At 46.4% G+C, this 18702-nt stretch overlaps 1 protein-coding gene across 1 annotated transcript in view; it reads left to right on the top strand.

The window, feature by feature from the left end:
• The window catches only part of Set2 (SET domain containing 2), a 120329-nt gene that overhangs the window by 20382 nt on the left and 81245 nt on the right, over positions 1-18702 (top strand).

An 18702-nucleotide genomic window follows, 5' to 3' on the forward strand; every position in this document is an offset into this window, starting at 1 on the left:
CTAGTTCTAAAATTTACCACAGCAATGGCTGCAAAAGCAAACAGTACCAACAAGGTGCTTGTTGTGTTATATAACATTGGTTTGTGGTTTATGGGGTTTAACAAGCCAAAGCGACTGGAGCTATCAGGGACGCCGTAATGGAGGGCTCCGGATAATTTCGGCCACCAGGGGTTCTTTAATGTGCACCGGCATCGCGCAGTACCCAGGCTTCTAGCATTTTGATGGAGTCTAGCATTTTGCCTCCATCAAAATGTGACTGCTGCGGCCGGGATTGAACTCGCGTTTTTGTGATCAGCAGCCGAGCACAATAACCACTGAGCCACCGAGAACATTAGCTAGTGGCAGAAACTGAAAATTGGATATTGGTAACCCAGACAAAAGGAGAAATATGGGGTCCAATTGTGCTTTCAGACTGAAAAATTCTCAGTTGCACATTCGGAACCAACTGGAAGCGCTAATTGAAATGTCCAATTGGAATGACTGCCCAGTCACAAAAGAAACCATTGGCTTCGAAACGGATTTTCCAGTTGTGCCTTTGGAACCAACAGGTGGAAGTTGCAATTGGTTCGGTTTGGTTTTATGGGGTTTAAAGTTCCAAAGCGACTCAGGCTATAAGAAACGCCGTAGTTAAGGGCTCCTGAAATTTCAAATAACTGGGGTTCTTTAACATGCACTGACATCGCACGCTACACGGGCCTCTAGCATTTCGCCTCCATCGAAGTGCTACCGCCACGGACGGGATCAAACCCGTGTCTCAAGTCAGCAGCCGAGCACTATAACCACTGAGCCACCAGTTGCAATTGGAGTAGATGGGACATTTCATTTGAACATTCCACTTCCAGCTCCCAACGCAATTGGCAGATCCATGTGGGCTACAGGCAAGCTTACATGACACACAAACCATAGGAGCACTACAAACTTGAAGAGGCGATGCAACGCGATAGTGGTCAATACATATCCACTGAATTCACTTTTTTTTTAGCTTATATATCCTTTTCAAGGGACCCTGTTCCTGGAGACAGTGGCGCTTGTACGGCTGCAGTGGTGGTGGAAGTGACAAAAACAATTGATCACATAGGCTGCAAATATCTTTTTTCTGTGTTTGTAGAGAGCAATATGCAGAATTCAATCAAGGAAATCATTGGCTTCCGATTGGGCTTTCCAACTGGAAAATTTCCAGTTGCATAACCGCAGCGGTGGCCTAGTGGTTGAGCATCTGCCTCGCATGCGGGAGGTGTGAGGGTATGATCCCTAGTGCCGCCGGGTACCCACCGCTGATACAACGGGTACAAGCTTCCCCTTGCCTGGTGCTCGGCTTAATCGGTGGAATGCTTGGGAAGTGGGTTTTTGACCCTACCTTGAGCAAACGTAAAATACTTTGTGCCATGGCGCTCTTTGGCCGCAGATGCCCTTGTGCCATAAAAATTCACTATCATCAATTTCCAATTGCGTATTTGGACCAATGTGGAAGCTTCAGTTGGAATGCTCTAGACATTCCTTTTCGATGTTCCACTTGGCCGTCCCAATTATATTGGATCCATATAGAATGGTAGAATCAATTGGACTGCCCACGTGGAACTAGGAAAACCAATTTGATTCATGTGTCCAATTGGCTTGTCTGTTGGGTTCATTTGATTCTGACTGCATCCAGATGGAATGCCCTATTGGGCTGAGCACGTTTTTTTGCCTGGGAAGAAAATGCTCTTGCGGCAACTCTCTCACTCCTGGTAGACACCTCAACCACGCCATGATGGAGGGAGTGAAAAACTATTCTATCCTTTCCATTTTCGGTAAAGTCGAAAAGGAGGTACAGGAAAGGTGCCACCATCTGTGTGACCGTCATCATAGGAAAGCAATAAGAGTAATATAGTCAGATACAACTTGTCTGCTGTGAAGCTCCGCCCACATTCAGGGCCGTCGCGCAGAAAAGTTGTCGGTTGTTAAAATTTTTCTTGTTACCTGAACAAGAAGCCAATCACAAGAAAAAAATGATAAGCTCTAAAATAAAATCGAACATTAAAAAGCTGATTTCATTGACTGTTCTGATTGGCTAGCGGACAAGACTCTGCAGACCGTGGCCCAGTGTTAGCAATTTCTGTTTTTCTTTTTAAGTTTTATCCTTCTATAGTATGACACCTGATTTTGTGCTAATGTGACGTATAATAGCTGGTATGCACTGGCACAGAGCCGCGTCACGACACTGCGACGCCATGCTTGGGGTGCACGTAGCACACGAGCTCCTACTCCGCAAGCATGGTTTCATCGTGTGTCACATTCAGTTAGCCGCCTGGAATCCATGCACACCGGAGATTTGGCCAGTAGTCACTGGGTGCGATAGCCGCACGAAACTGCGTAGCAGCTCCGTCACTCCGGATGGGCAGCTGCGCCGGTTAGCGCTGCTCGAGCCAGTCGAGAAACGGGCGCAGCTTCCTCACAATTCCAGAATCTAAGCTCGAACAGTGGTCAATGAAAGCAGCGCTCTTCCGTGAAACCAGACAGCGACATATGGTTCAAGCACACTGATGGCCCGGAAAGAGATCGGTGATCCAGCCACACGCTACGGCCGCATGTCTGCAGTGCACTGGCCACGGGTGGATCTCGGAGAAAAGGCGCCGATTCAGTCTTGTGTGGAAGTTTTCCGCACACAATGCATACGCATGACCGGACTTGAGAAGGCTTGTTACCACATTGGAGCAGTTGTTTATTTTACTCAAAGGTGGTCGCAGGTTGTCACACTGGCCAGTCATAATATGGCAACAAACTAGGCTACAGCTGGTGGCCGGTTGCACTGTCACGCTGCTTTGCACTCTGCACCGTCTTGACAAAAGTCGGCATCATCAAGAGTAAATGGTAGCTGACACTTGATAGTCAATGCTTTGCCAGTGTGATATAGTTGTGACATGCGCTGTTTGCCTTTCATTCCGGCCTGACTGCATACTTCTCTCAAAGTGGAGCTTCGACAGCAAAATCCCGTAACCTTTTTTGCGCGCATGTAATTTCGGCTATACCGGTACATCCTACACTGCTTGAATAAGGTCGCCACGTATGTAATGCCCTTTACATATTATACGCACAAAGCACCAAGGCCTTCTCTGCGATGTATCAGGTTGCAAGTTGACGATTGCATGGGGCTCTTTGCAGCATACCAGCTACTTCCTGCCGCCCCAAAAAATGCACGGGCCAACGATGTCCGCGGGTGAAACTGGCATAGATAAAATTAACAAAATAAAGTGGCACCTGATGGAGTGCACCGTTCACAAATCTCAGTGCAGGAACTACAAATTTACAAAAACTATTTTATGGGTGTAGCCTGACATTGCGATTGCGGCGTTATGCATGGCTAAAAAATAAGTAGTGTTGGCAGAATGAACAGGTTTAGAATTACGCATGAAACTTCGGTAGTGGAAAACGGTCGAAGCAGGTGCTTTCCATGCGCGAGCAGCCAGGCAGCTCAAGGAGAGCGGTGGTATTAGGGCCTTCGTACTATCGCTATTGAGCGACTTCCGCCAGCGAGTGGGCGAGTGGATCCGCCCCGTCCGGAGAACGGATGGAAAGTTGGTCAACTTCAACTTTCGAGCAGATGAGCGGGTCTGGCCGGCGACCGGATTGTAGCTATTAGACGTTTTTAGCATACCGGAGACATACACCGGTTTGCGGGACGCCGGCTGCGCACGCGCAGTGGCTCCCCCTCACCCCAACAGTGCCACTGCGCGTGCGCGAGCGGGGTCCAGGAAACCGGTGTACGTCTCCGGTATGCTAAAAACGTCTATTGGCTGCTTTTTCGGTGACATCAGTGACGTCTCGAGCCCCTCCACATCGCTTCTGCCGGGGCAAGATGGCCTAGGCGGTAGCAGCTATGTCGTGAAGCGTATATTAGCCACATGTTGTTATTACGAGTGTTCAGAGCGACTGCGAACTTCGCCACGTGCAGCAGTGGCGAGCGACAGTTCCCCTAGTAATCATCTGCGCTGACGGAGTTGAGAAAGCGCCTCTTCAAACCGACGCCAGACCTACCCGTTGGCGGTGTCACAAAGTGTTTATATGGAGCTGTTTGTGGTTTCTTGTGCGTGCATGAGCTGCTACATAGCACAATGACAAGTGTCCGCGTAGTGAACGTGATTGCGATCGGAGCGAGTGCTTTTACGTCAAGGCAGCGAAATGTGCACCCGCGAAAGCTCACGATGGACGCCGTGCTTTCCAAATTCTGAAATGAAATGATCGTGGCGTTGTGTAGCTAGTCGCATTCGTTGCGATGGTTGCAGTGATCGCGACCGAAGCGACCACACGACGTTGTTTCTGCTACATATTCATTACCATTTTGATCGCGATTTGTGCGCGCACTGTGCTCAAGAACTGCCGTATGTGCGACGTGACACGATCTTGGCTGCAAGGCCGTTGGACTGTTTTCTGCGGTGACAAAAGCAACGCCGCCATCCTTCTACGCATTGGTGTTCCATTCAGTACATTTTGTGATGTTGGGTGCTCGGGTTACGAGTGGCCGGCAGCACTGCGCAACTTGTGTGAAAACATCGGTGTGCAGTGCAGATGTGTCTTCAGGAGCGTCATTTCTTTTTATTTCCTGCCGGCTGTGCGGACATTTGTCTGCAATAAATATTTGCGTGATGAATGGGTGACTGAACACTTCCTCTAGCCATTTCGGTTTAGGTTGTGACAACATGGTATTACGCGATTACGAACAAGAATCATTGCCGCATTTAAATCACGGCAAGTTCACTGTGTAGAATCTCTGTTATGTGTTAACTCATGAGTCTGCTTTTCAATGAGCATTTGACTTTATGTTATGCAAAAAAAAAAAAAAAACTGTGGCAGCAGCTTTGCGATCAACACTGTCCACAGAGCAAGTTGGGCATAACGAGTCTTGATGGAAAAAACAATTAAGAAAATATTTCCCATTGCTTTTTTCTATTTTTGCTTTGACAAATGCTTGGCAATATAAAGTTGAAGTGGGATCTTGGCTTCCATTGTAATCAGAAAAATGAGGTGATCTTGAAGCGCCTCATGGGCCATGATACTGTTGTTGATTTTTCTCACGGTCCCTTTCGATCGGGAGATCAGCATTACGAAAGTGGATGATGTGTGCACAATGCTATTGTTGCAGAGCAGCTCGTGAACTCTGCTTTACTGGTGTTAAGCGGTCGTTCAGCAGCACTCCCTGGGACAGCCGCACCAGTTTGTTTAACAACACATTTTCAAAGCCTTGAGAAGGAGATGTCATGAATGCACATGCACACGTCTATCTGCTACCTTCATTTGCAGTGACTGCTTGCTATGGACATGATTACTTGTCTGCTGTGTCGGAATTGTAGAATGCTTCCCAGCTTTCCTTAATTCTCCTTAAGTTTTACACTAGCGAAAATTTATTTGCTGGCATATAGATGCATATTTGCACCTTCCTCAGTGATCGGCTAGGTTTCCTGGCCCACTTATCCATTCACATTTGTGTGGTCACGACAGTACCATTCCTGCACACATTCAAAGCTATAATAAGAAGCCTTATTTCAGTTCTTTGAAATGTGCTAAGCGCTGTTGCATGGTGGTTGGCTTTGCAATGCCGACGTTGCCCTGTTTCTGAGAGTCCTGTAGTATCGATGGAACCGTTGACCTGTCAAGGCAAAGACCGCATTTAATTTGAACCCATTCCCTTACTCCTTGGATTGAATGAAATGGCTGTTGCTGCTTGCATTAGCAGATGCCCTGCTCTGCACTGCCGTCTAGTTCTGTTCTTGCCCACTGCGCATGCCTGAATCAGGAGCATTGCATTTTTCTTTTCTTCTGCGGTGTACTCTGTATAAAAAGTGCTAACCTAGCATTGTGGGCTGCAAATACGCATCTATGAGGTTATAATATAAGCAAGTGGTTCTGTTGTTTTATTTTTAAGCAGCTTAATTCATTTGTGCAATGAGCAATCTAATACCCCTGTCACACTAGCAAATTTAATGTCATTCAGATCGAATAGCATTCGCACCTAATGCCATTAATCTGCAGCTACACGGGAACCGGGAACATTTAATGTCATTATGTTCGAATGACATCCACTAACGAATGAGTTCACGAAACTCATTCGCATTCGATGTCGAACCGAATGTGTACTCTGGATACCATACGCGCAGCAGAAACATGTGACGCGAAAAAATTGTGTGCGCACTGTCAAAGTTAGAAATTGTATTTATTTAGTTCTGCTAAAAAATGTTAATTTTGGTGCGAACCTCTTCACACTTGTAGCTGTTGTGGATAGCTATTACTCTCGGTCCCAGCGGCAGCCAACGGCAGCAGCCGAGCGTGAAACAGGGCCATTCCCACGACCGCCGATCATTTTGGGTTGCGTGTTTCTTGCTGGTTGGCGTTCCATGTTCGTTTATCTCGGAAGTACTTACAGATGTCACTGAGCACTTCACCTTTAAGAAGTCATTTCCACGCTCCACGCGTCGCCGCGTGCTGCCGTGTCAGCCATTTTGTTTGTTTACATTTTTCGGATTTGTGGTTGAATTTGTACTTGGCTTGGCTTTTGATGGCTAAAGTGCCGCAGAATGGCCAGAAATAATATTTTAAGCTTATAATTTTCCACAGAAATGTTCTCACCCACTTTTAAAACACTACACGACAATTTGTAACATATTTAGTGCGCGTTGATGCGTTTGAATTGTACTATTTTTTTTTTCACTGACTGTCACTGCCATCATTTTCGAATGACCTTATTATTTACCGTGTAGCACCGAAAGAGACCGAATGACAATCGATTGGAATGACATTAAATTTGCTAGTGTGGCAGGAGCATAAGCCAGGATGTGAGTCGCCGATCCCCGACAGTGATTTTTACACTAGAAAGGGAAGTGCTTTGGCAACCAAAAAGTGCTTGGGCTGGCTAGAAGTCAGTGTGCCTGGCAGTTCACAGGTTAGCATAAAATTATGTGCAGACAGTGGGGTAAGCATTGTGATGGAAGTTCCAGTGTGCAAGAAAGGTATACGATTCAGGCAGCGTTTGATTTATCTCCTCAAATACAAAGCTTTACGTTTTTCCCCTCTGCACATTAATGGGACAAGAACACAAGCGACAATGGGCCGTACGCATTTTCACTCTGTCTACTCTCTCTGGTCAGCAAGTTTCCACGTTAACAAAGCGTAAGTGCATTGAAAAAAGTGTTTCCCCAGAAACACTGTCAGTAGATTGAGTCCATATTAACAAGGTCTGCACTAATGAGGAATGGCTGTATATATGAAATTATGGTTAATTTTTAGTTCTGATGATGACACAATCAATCTGTTATTTTGACTATGTGACTGAAGAAATACATTTGTCTCGCAAATTATGAAGATGATTAGAAGGATGTGTTTTATGGCACAGCAGTTTGTTGGTTGAAGAATAGCGATTCGCTTTACCTGACACCACTTTAAACAGCAGACTGCGAAATGAGCCCTGTGGAGCTGGTAAAGGTATGTTAGGAACAAAGACAGAAAACAACACCAGTGCACATAGTAGCAATTCTTGCTCTCTTGTCCTCATCCCTTAGCTCAGTTTAAACATGCCGACTTACCACCGGTTCACCCGACAGTACACTCGCATCAAGTTTTGTGAAATTTGCAGCAAGCATCAACAGGACAGGGAGCACGGTGTACGCATATCTAGTGCATACTGTGCAGATTGCTTCCTGCCTCATCATAGCTTGGCCCCCTCTATGTTTCTTACCCATCATTACCCAGCACCTATGGTCCTATTTATGCCATTGCCATGTGATGCAAATCACCAAACACATTTTGTACTCTTGCCCTGCTAGATTGTTTTGGCCCATTAAGTTGTTTCATCCAAATTGGCAAGCATTTAGAAAACATTCCTGCAATAGCCAACTTGCTTTTATTCTTCACGACATGCACCTTGACTGCAATATCTCCATCGATGCTTTTTTTCTTGGCTTGGAAAAAGCATGTGATTCACTTATTTATGTATGGCTTTTTCTGTCATGCTTTAGCTTGTATCCAAAAGCTCTAAACTGGATCCAAGCTTAAACAGCCAGCCATCGGGAGGTTTCCCTTGCCAATTCTTATGCACCCTGCCTTTTCCTGCAATCTTGGACGTCCCCCAAGGCATTGCCCTTGGTCCTCAGCTTTTTATTACCTTTATGACTTTCCCTTCAGTGTTCTGTTACATGCCTTTACTGATGGCTATATGGGGTCTGCCATCTTGCAATAAATACCCGTGTTTCAGTTCTCCAAAACAGCATTTTGCATGCTCTAGAATGGCTTGTTTGTTAATGTTAATGTTACTAAGAATGCACTAATATTTTTTTTTATTGTCAGCATAACTACGTTTTGCCTACGTATATTCACTGTATACTGGTTCAAACACTCAGCCATTCACATGGCTCACAATGTAGCATGGTCTCACCTCATAATCCTTATACGCCCACCTAGGGTATTTACACCATAACATGTACTTAGCATCGCCGTCTTCCATGTTACTTGCGTTCAGATCCCCTGTGTGGCATCACCTTGGGCGTTCTAATGGCACATGGCACAAACCAAACTTAACTAAAATCCTAGAATGAGTTCAGACCTGAGCCCTTGTTTTGTTTTCTCAAACAATTGTTGAAGCTCCAGTGTCACAGCACCAAAGGTGAATATTGAAATTTCTTCATGCCGTGTAGAAACTGCAGGTTTTTTTTTTACTCTTTATCGTTGCATAACCAACGAATCTGTTCTGACTCATGGTTCCTTCTGCACTAGCCACACAAGTACTGTTGTGCCTCGGTTATCTCGTGCCACTGCATTTCAAGATTGATTTTGTTTTTGCCACTAAAGGCTGGAATGGCCTTCCACCTCACAAGGCCTACTAACTTCTTGTCCTTTGAGCTGGTCACTGCAGAAATCCACCCAGTAAATGATGATGTTCATCCCCCAGGCAGAGAATATTTGTAATAAGGGAGTAATTATTCATTAACATCCACCCAAGTGCAGCCATAAGGCCACAAAGGAGAGCTACAATGCTTTCCTTTGTAGCCGTATGGCTGTGCTTGGGTGCTAATGGTGGATTACTTCTTATTAGTAAATTACAAACTCATCTACTTCCTATTTGGCACATCATGCCAAAGCTCACCACACAAGTATTGTCATCTAGTACTGTTTAGGTATAATAAATCTTAAAATAAATTGCTCTATTGAAGTGCTTAGTCACTTGCTCAGCTCGGAAAACCAATACGAAGCACTTTTCTCATAATCTATTTCATGTAATATTGGGGCAGATTTACACAATAGTTTTGTTGGACGGTTTACAGTTGCATTTACGCTAACTTGCACACTGTGCACAACCTAGGTCTAGCCAGCTGAACTCATGCACTGAAAAGCTAAGCATGCATTATTGTGCCTATCTGTGTCAGATTCTCCTTGGTGCTTATCTCTTATCGTCTCTTCAGCTAAGCAACACACCGCTTTCATAACTTGGCTCATCATAACATGGCTCAGTGAGAATGCTATGAAGACATGTTTATGCATGTGACTTTTATATATTCAGGATAGTTTTAACAGGGCCGTTGGTTCATCTTAAACACAAAAGCCGTCAACTTCAAGTTGAAGCAAAGAGACACCAGTAAAGACAAAAACCATCACTGCTTTTCTGGTTTTTTTTGGCATTCTTCGGCCTAACTTCAAATTGGTCTTTTCCAAATTTCTGACGCCTATCGATGCCTCAATCAATTTCTTCTTTTGAAAACCAGACTGGCAGTGAAGTAGGTATATTTTGCTGAAGATGTTGATAGTCAGCAATTAATAGCACACTCTAAAATTCAACGCATGTTGAGTGGTATAAACATCAGTAACAGTTAGCAATGCTCACTTTTGCTGGCTAGATTGGGAACTGGTCACCTTTACATGCAGTCTACATTTTACTAATTGAGTGAAAATGACTCTTAAACGTTGCTTTGAAGATTTATCAGAGAACATACGCATATATGCCTGTCACATACTTAAATGGCTTAATTTTTATTTCATTTTATTGTGCGACATCGTAGCTCTCATACTGGAAATTTTTACAAATTCTGCTTGAGATGTTGGTGTTTGCTCGAGATAATCAGATTATATAGTCACCATATCTTGTTTTCCTGACTACACAAAGTATTCTTTCCCAGCCTAAGCCAGGAGCCGTTGCCATGTAAACCCTCCAAATTGGTTCTTGCATTTCGTCCACCTGTAATCCAATTTACTGGCTCCCACATCTCATTATGTTTACAGTAATGAGAAAGACATGTGTAGACTTTTATGCAAGACAAAGGCACCCACTTTGTTTTGCATTCACAGCGACATTTGAGAATGCTTTGGAGTTGCAGAGTATAGACCAGCTTATTTTGCACATGGCAACAATGACGTGGCCTTCAGCAGAACTTCCCATTCTTGTTTTCAACGCTGTAGTCTGGCTTGTGCAACGGCAATATGAGCTCATGAAGGGATGCTAAAGCACTACCTGATGGCCCGCTTTCACTGTGCAGAACAAAGCCTTGCACTATAGCGAAGTGGTGCTCGTCTAAGCCCCTTTGCAGCCACACAGTTCTATTTCTATTTTGGCCTTAATAATGGACTGAAAAATGCAACAAAAAATAAGTGACTATTGTTGAATTGCCACTGTTCTGTGAAATGCAGAACTGCTTTAATTACAACTGATTTTACCTGTTCCAAATAGCTGGAAACGTCATAATTTCTCATGTGCATTTGCATTTGACAGCAGTGTGCAAAATGTGAATTTTTAATGCATGCACAATTCAGACACATACACACACACAGCCTAAAACTGTATCTGTATTGAAACTGGTATCTTTCCTTCTGACCTTAAACAAGCGTGTATAACCCCGGTCCACAAAGGTGGAAGTGTTAGTGATATATCAAACTATTGCCCGATATCCGTTTTGCCCATATTTTGTAAGGTTTTTGAGAATGTTATTAATGCTCAACTTACAAATTTTCTTACTAAATACCATGCTATCAGCGATTTGCAGTACGGCTTCCAGAAAAGAAAATCAGTTGAAATGGCCTTATTACAAATCAAATATGAAATACTTAAGACCATTGATAACAAAGAATTCACTGTAGGCTTATTCATTGACCTCAGGAAAGCATTTGACTGTGTAAACCATAATATATTACTCTCAAAGTTGCAAGATTATGGCCCTTGATCTTATCAAAAGTTATCTCTCAGACAGAAAACAGTGTGTAAAAGTTAGTGACCTGACTTCTTCGATTACAACGGTAAAACATGGTGTACCTCAGGTGTCGATCCTGGGACCTTTGTTGTTCATTCTGTATATTAATGACATGTGCAATTTGCCTCTTACCCCGAAACTGGTCATGTACGCACAAACCATAACTCAATTGAACACTGTCATAAATAGTTATTTGATCAAACTTGAAGAATGGTTGCATAAAAACAGATTAACCTTGAACGTTAAAAAGACCAAGTATATTGTTTTCAAGCCACATAACAAAGCCTGTGACACTGAGCTAGTTCTAAATTTTCAAGGTACAGCTTTGTAGCGTGTGACATCAGAAAAATTTCTATGCGTCCAGTTCGAAAAAATGATGTTAGCCGCCGCAGTGGCTAAGTGGTTATGAGGCTCGGCTGCTGGCCTGAAAGACGCGGGTTCGATCCCGGCCGTGGCGGTCGAATTTCGTCTCCTTCGAAATTCTAGAGGCCCGTGTACTGTGCGATGTCAGTGCACGTTAAAGAACCCCAGGTGGTCGAAATTTCCAGAGCCCTTCACTACGGCGTCTCTTATAGCCTGAGTCGCTTTGGGACGTTAGACCCCCACAAACCAAACCAAACCGAAGAAATGATGTCGTGGAACACGCATGTTAGCAAGCTAGCGATAGAATTAAGCAGAACAGTTGGCTGTCTCTAAGCTGAGAGAATTATTTCCAGTGAGGCTCAAAAAAGCAATATATTTTGCTAATTTATACTCTCGGGTTTCATATTGCAATTTAGTTTAGGGAGCTACAACCATCAATAATTACAATAAACTGAAGCGACTACAAAAAAAAGGTGTTAGGAATTCTTGAGAACTTTTATGGAAACCCTAGCCAGCTATCTACTGATCCCTTGTTTACTAAACATAATACGCTTATAGCAACTAAATTACATGATTACAAGCTGTCTCTCTATATGCATAAACATAACCTTCCAAATAATACACACCCGCCTTTGCATGCTCACAGCTTACGTAGGGAACTAAAACCAGTGCCGCGTACACGAACAAATTATGGCCAGTTCACTCTTGGCTACCGCATACCATCACTGTATAATAAACTTAAAAACCACATTGACTTTACTGCCCCGCTTAACACATTTAGACACGAATTAACAAATTTTCTGATGAGGCAATGAATATTACTGCGATCCAAATAAATGGCACTGACACCACTACTCGACCGACGGACAACTGATTGGTTTTTAATTGATTATCTTTTGTAGGCATCATAATGTGCTAGCGTGTTTTGGTTTTTAAATGTATTGAAATGAAATATTATATTGAAATATTATAACCTTCAGGAAGTGTTAACACCGCATTTGCTATTTGTATAAGCTTCATGTTCATTTTTGACATCTGCTGTGTGTATCATTCTTTAGGAAGTGTAAGCACTGCATTTGCTCTAGGTATAAGCTTCATCTTCATATTATTTTGATTGTGCTGTGAAGTCCACTGCGTGATGCTGCCTGTAGGCCCCCAGGGCCCAGTCAAGCTGTCTGTGACAGCTTTTTGTCTGGGGGACCCCCCAACTTGTAGGTTGGAAATAAAGCGGAAAGTGGATTTGGATATATTTAATAGATAAGCTTGTCTTCTGCATTAACAGTCAGCCGACTAGGTAGCTGGGGAGGAGGTTGTTTACATATTAAAGTGACAACTGCTGTGCAAATGCTTAGGAAAGGCTGCACGTTCAATTATTTTTTTCTCTGTCAGCAATGCAAAAAACACTGCAGGGTCAATTTTGAATAACTGACTAAAAATTTTAAGTATGTAATCTTTACTATTTGAAAAATGTGATTATCCCGGTTATAATTACGGACGGGCGTTAGCAGCCTGTACTGTGGCCTGACCCGATCGAGAATTCGCAATAAGAATCGCGTCGTTGTTCTGAAGTCGTGACGGCAGCGTAACGTTCAGAGGGGGCAGCCTTCTGTTATTTTGGCAAATTGTCGACCGTTGTGAAAACATAGCGATCGTATTACGCGATCGCGATGTAACGCGTTTTTCGGTATCTTGGATAGAAATGATCCACATATCGTTTCCCACAACATCGCTTCAGATGATCAGGCTCTCCTGCGATGTTGCAAAGTTGTAGGTACGAATTGCGCACAAAAGACACACACAGGAAAAAGCACGAGGGAGACTGAAAGAGCGCAAACTATCAACTGGTGTTTATTAGATTCAGTGCCGCTTTTATAGGCAGTGTGCACACGTGCCTACGAAGAGGGGAAGGAGAGGAAAAGAAGGCAAATCAACCCTGCGCGACAATCCATCAAAACCGCTCCAAAAAATTCTTTCCCGCATTGTACAATGAAACGGAGGTGTCACTCACACAGTTATCCCCTCTTGCCTTGATGTGGTATGCCGCTAGAAGTTCACGGAAAACTTTGTCATTGCTCCTGCCCAGAATTCTGATATTTAGCAGTGGCTCACAACCCGTGCATGCAATGCAATGAGCAGGCAAATTTGCTCCTTCTCTATTCCTAATTGAACGCTGATGCTCCCCTGCGCGTTCATTCACGCAGCGTCCTGTCTGTTGCCAAGTTTCGTCACGAATTGGTTCGCGGCCGTTAGAATCGGCCGCACCGAGATCCATGCCATATCAGAGCCGACCACGATTGTACCTTCAACGAAAATCCCGTTACAAAAAAAAAAATCGTTCACTCAACGGATGTCTCGAGTACGCCGCAATTAATACGGGCAATTTCTACTGCGATATCTGCGTTTTGCTACAAGCACATGCCTGTACCGCCGCACGCGATTTGACGACAGGCACTGTCGGGCGCGCCAATCGGAATGCTGGGACCATCCGAAAATCGCTCGCAAGCGCCAAAGTGATCGTACAACACCTTTCCGCCCACGTCCGCCCGGAGGCCGAACACGGGCGGTCCGCTCGCCAAGCGGGCCGAGCGGAACGCGCTCAAAAACGATCGTACGACGGCCCTTACTCCTCTCCCGAAGATATCCACCGACGCGAACCTTTAGCGCAAAAGAGCCAAAGCTAACGAGCGCGAGACAGGCGGAAACCGAATGGCGAACGAGACGACTCACAGCAATGGCAGCGAGAGCAACTCTCCTTCTTGTCATATCTCCCGGTCGTCCACACGACCCGAGTCAAATGGCAGCTGAGAACCTGGCCTGACCCTAAGGCGAAGTTCGGAGGTAGATAAGAAGATCCCCTACACTTTACTCTGAAAGCGTCGTTCGTCGGAAAATAGTTCAAAAACATATAGTGATCAAAGACATTAAAAATAGTTTGCTTACCTCAATATTCCAAACGACCGTGAATGGCCGATGGGCGCCCACAGTTCGCAGACAGCGGCGCCGGCTCGCACGAGAACTCTGCGCAGTCGTACTCGGTGTTCTTGTACCTACTGTGCGGCACACCAAGCGGGTCAACCGATGTCAACGCACTAATAACATTGTTGCTTCTCCGCCACTCTTCACCATAAGAAACAAGCACTCCACACAGCACACGTTTGAAACGCAGGCAGACACGACGCACAGATGAGACTGCTGCGGCCAATGGCTATAACGGCGAAGCCATGTTTTCCCGCCAAAATCACTGAATCGAGCGCCACCTTTCAGTGCATCCACAAAAAAAAAAACGAACGGAAGCCACAACAGCAAATCAGAAGCGAGCAAAGGCCGCGTCGCCTGCCTCCTTCGGGGATATGTATTAGGATAAATATCCGCGTCATGAGGAGAAGCGAGATCGGCCGCACGGGTTTTTCTTTGGCGTGAGTTTTTCTGTCCTCACGCATGGAATCTTGCATCACGCGCAAAAGAAAGCGAGTGGAGGTTTCTTCAACGCGCGTCACGCTTGTATGGACGAAAACAACGCACATTTTCAGTTACGGGGTGCTCAAAACAAAGTACACGCCGGCTAGGAGCGCGTTTCACGTTTAAAACCGGTCAGTGTCTCAGTGGTTAGGGCGCTCGTCTACAGATCCGTAGTACCCGGGTTCGAACCGTGCTTGTGGGGAGTGGCTCTATTTTCTGCTAGAGCAACTGCGGCGGCCGCGTTTCGATGGAGGCGAAACGCAAAGGCACCCGTGTGCTGTGCGATGTCAGTGCACGTTAAAGATCCCCAGGTGGTCGAAATTATTCCGGAGACCACTACGGCACCTCTTTCTTCCTTTCTTCTCTCATTCCCTCCTTTATCCCTTCCATTATGGCGCGGCCACGGTACCTACCGTACGCAGGAACGAAAATTGTCCGACTGACCAGTCCTTTCATTTCGGCATGCCAGCGTTTGCGGCTTTGGTTGCTGAGGTGCGGTTGCAAGTTGGGTTCATATTTCGTGTACCCAATTGTTACGCTTCTCTTCCTCGCTCTTCGTACGCGTTTGTGTAAGAGTACCGGGCAGATTCGGCGTATGTTGAAAATTGTGCAAACTTTGAAAAGCCGCAGAACACGTAGTAGCAACAGGCGCGTCTCTGTGTCTGTTTTGCTGCCTCGTCAAATCGAAACGCGGGAAAATGCCAGCTTTGAATCGAAAATCGTAGGCTCCAGGACAGTGTACGCGATTAAATCGCAGCCGATGGCTGACTGGAAGTTGTCTTGTAGCGATGATTTGCAAGCGTGCATGGCGCGCTTTTGCCTTGAAGCACCTTACACGTTTCGCTTCGCATCCCATGCAGCGGCCGTGCTGATTGCCATCCTTCATCCTTGGTTGCTGTTCCTTGCTGAAAAAAAAAATTAAAAATTGTTTTTTGAGGAAAGGAACTGATGCAGTAACTGTCTCACATAGCTCGGTGGACACCCGAACCACGCCGTGAGGGGAGTGAAAGAAGAAAAGTAGAAAGAAGTGCCGTAGTTGATCAGAGGTCGGAATAATTTCGACCACTGGGGGACCTTTAACGTAAACTTCAACGTGCACTGCCATCGCACAGCACAGGGGATATTATTAATAATTTCGACCACTGGGGGACCTTTAGCGTAAACTTCAACGTGCACTGCCATCGCACAGCACAGGGGCGTCTTCTGCGTTTCGCCGTCATCGAAACGCGGGGCCGCCGCCGTGGCTCAGTGGTTATAGCGCTCGGCTGCTGTCCCGAAAGACGCGGGTTTTGATCGTGGCCGCGGCGGGCGAATTTCGATGGAGGCGAAATTCTAGAGGCTCGTGTGCTGTGCATTGTCAGAACCCCAGGTGGTCAAAATTTCCGGAGCCCTTCACTACGGCGTCCCTCATAGCCCGAGTCGCTTTGAGGCGTTAAACCCCCATAAACCAAACCGAAACGCGGCCGCTGCTGTTCACCTTTTGTGTTTGCCAAGCGCTCCTTGTGTGCCTCTCGCGCGCGCGTCTCAGCGCGCTTCGAAAACACGCCTGTATCTTTGTGGGCGATCGCGGAACCCCCGTTTCTTTGGGGCAGTGGGGAAACTATCGACTGTCGAGCCGGTCAGGGGGAAAGAGCTGTCACCGGAGGAGGGTTGGGTGCCGGGCGCGCTTCCTTCGGAGTGGATGCGGTCGCCGTCGCACGCGTGGCGGCGAAGCCACGTGCGGGCGCAGCCGTCAGCCGCCGCTTTTGACGGGGTTCGTTCTGCGCTCCCTTTTGTTCCCCCATTGGCTTTATGGCTCCCGCCGCCTAAAGAAGACGCCGGCGCCTGCCTTTATATAGCTTCACTGGATGGAGACGCCAAGGAGAGGGGCTGCTCTTTGAGACGGCACCGACAACGGGGAAGGCCGTGTGTAATTGTCCCCCCGTCTCGATCGCTCGCGGCAGAGGATGCTTGCGCCTTTTGACTTCTTCCCCGCCTGAGGGCATGCGGCGACTTCGTCCAGCGTTTCGTCTCCATTTTATGGTGGCTGTTGGCTTGGCCTGTGCTTCACTTCTTTTTGTCTTTTTTTTTTTGCCCAGTTTCGGACCTCGGTTTCTTGTTTCCTCTTTTCGGCGCTTTTTAAAGTGCACAAGACGAAGGCCGACAGCGCGAAAAAAAAAATTCAGTGGCGGCGCCGTTGGGAACAAATGCTGCCGAGTATGTTTCCGCTCGCTTTTTCGTTTTACCCTGCTTAATTTGTTGCCCCTTGAATGACGGTGTGTCGCGAGAGAGCTGACTGGCACTGCTACGCGAAACCCACCCTGCCGACCTGCGATTGCCGCCTAGCAGCAGAGGGGAAGGAAAGGAAGAATGGAAAAGTGCAATCTCATTTTCTTGTTTTTCCGTTCTCTCCCGCTTTCGACTCGATGGTTTCGCGCCGCGCCCCGAGTTTTTTGTGTTGCCCCTGTGGCAGAGCTCACCGTGAGATCGGCTCGCGTGGTCGCGTCCCCATCGGCGCAAGCAGAGCGCGCTCGGCGATCTGCGTGGAGCTGTTCCCCCTCGTGCTGCTGTCGTGCCGTGTTTCTTCCCCTGCGCGCGCGCTATGGAGATGTGTTCTCGAACGGTGGCCTTCGGCGGCTGGTTCCTGGGACCCTGCTACGGTCCGGCGGCGTTTGTCCTGGGACTGTTCGGGTGAGCGCGCACGCAGTTCTCGTGGCGTGACGCCTCGTTCGGCCATTTTAGAACTGCCCTCCCACCGTGAACGTTCCAGTCGCGCAGTGGCCCCGCGTTGGCCCGTTTCACATGCTGCGACTGGACCGAAAATATCCGGTGTAGTCGATGAGGCCGCAGTGCGATCTTCGGTCACTTCTTTCACATGCGACACCGACACAACGAATTCGGTCAGAGGAATAGGCAAGGTTCCTTGATGTTTGCATAGACAACCCGTTATTAAACGCGACAGAAACATCACACAGAATGTGTTGATGATTTTATGACCAGCGTATTTTTAGATGCAAGGCATTATTCCGTATGTTTTGATTAGAATAAACACTTTTGTTTCCACCGCGGTAACAGTACCCACGTGACCGCACGTTGCACGCCGTCTCGGCGCTCCCCAATGGTCAATCGCAGAGCGAACACACCGACGCTGCGACTGAATTCCAACCGGACGGAACTCTATCGCAAGCCGTCTGCGACTAGACCGACGGCCCTCCCCAGTCGCATACCGACAGAATTCGCAGTGTTGCAGGCGAAAATCGCATGCATGTGAAACGGGCCTTAGCCTCTGCCCACGCAGCTACCTGGGAAGAAGGTGGCTGGGTGTATCTGCTACACTCATTGATGTCATGCAAAATTCTTTTAGAAGTCCAGTCTGTCATCTTGTCCTTACACTGGTCCAGTGTGCCTGTCCTTTCACAGGCGGGTTTGCTGAGCAATGCTGCTGATAAGAATCATAGATATATTCATCATGTGCACAATATCTGGCACAAATGGTGCAATATCTACCTCTGTCCGGTGCTATTGGTGTGCACCTCATTTTGTGCTGCCTGCTGTTGTGTGTGTTTCATAATTTCCAGTTATAAAATAACTGAGCATTTTCTTGACTGAAGGTTGAACGTGTGGTCACATGTGGTGGTGACCCTGTCAGTTGTTTTCTTCACTGAAAGCTGTTGTCTAAAGGAACCTTCTAACCTTTGCT

This window comes from Amblyomma americanum, chromosome 3, assembly GCF_052857255.1.
Source record: "Amblyomma americanum isolate KBUSLIRL-KWMA chromosome 3, ASM5285725v1, whole genome shotgun sequence".
Classification (NCBI taxonomy): Eukaryota; Metazoa; Arthropoda; class Arachnida; order Ixodida; family Ixodidae; genus Amblyomma; species Amblyomma americanum.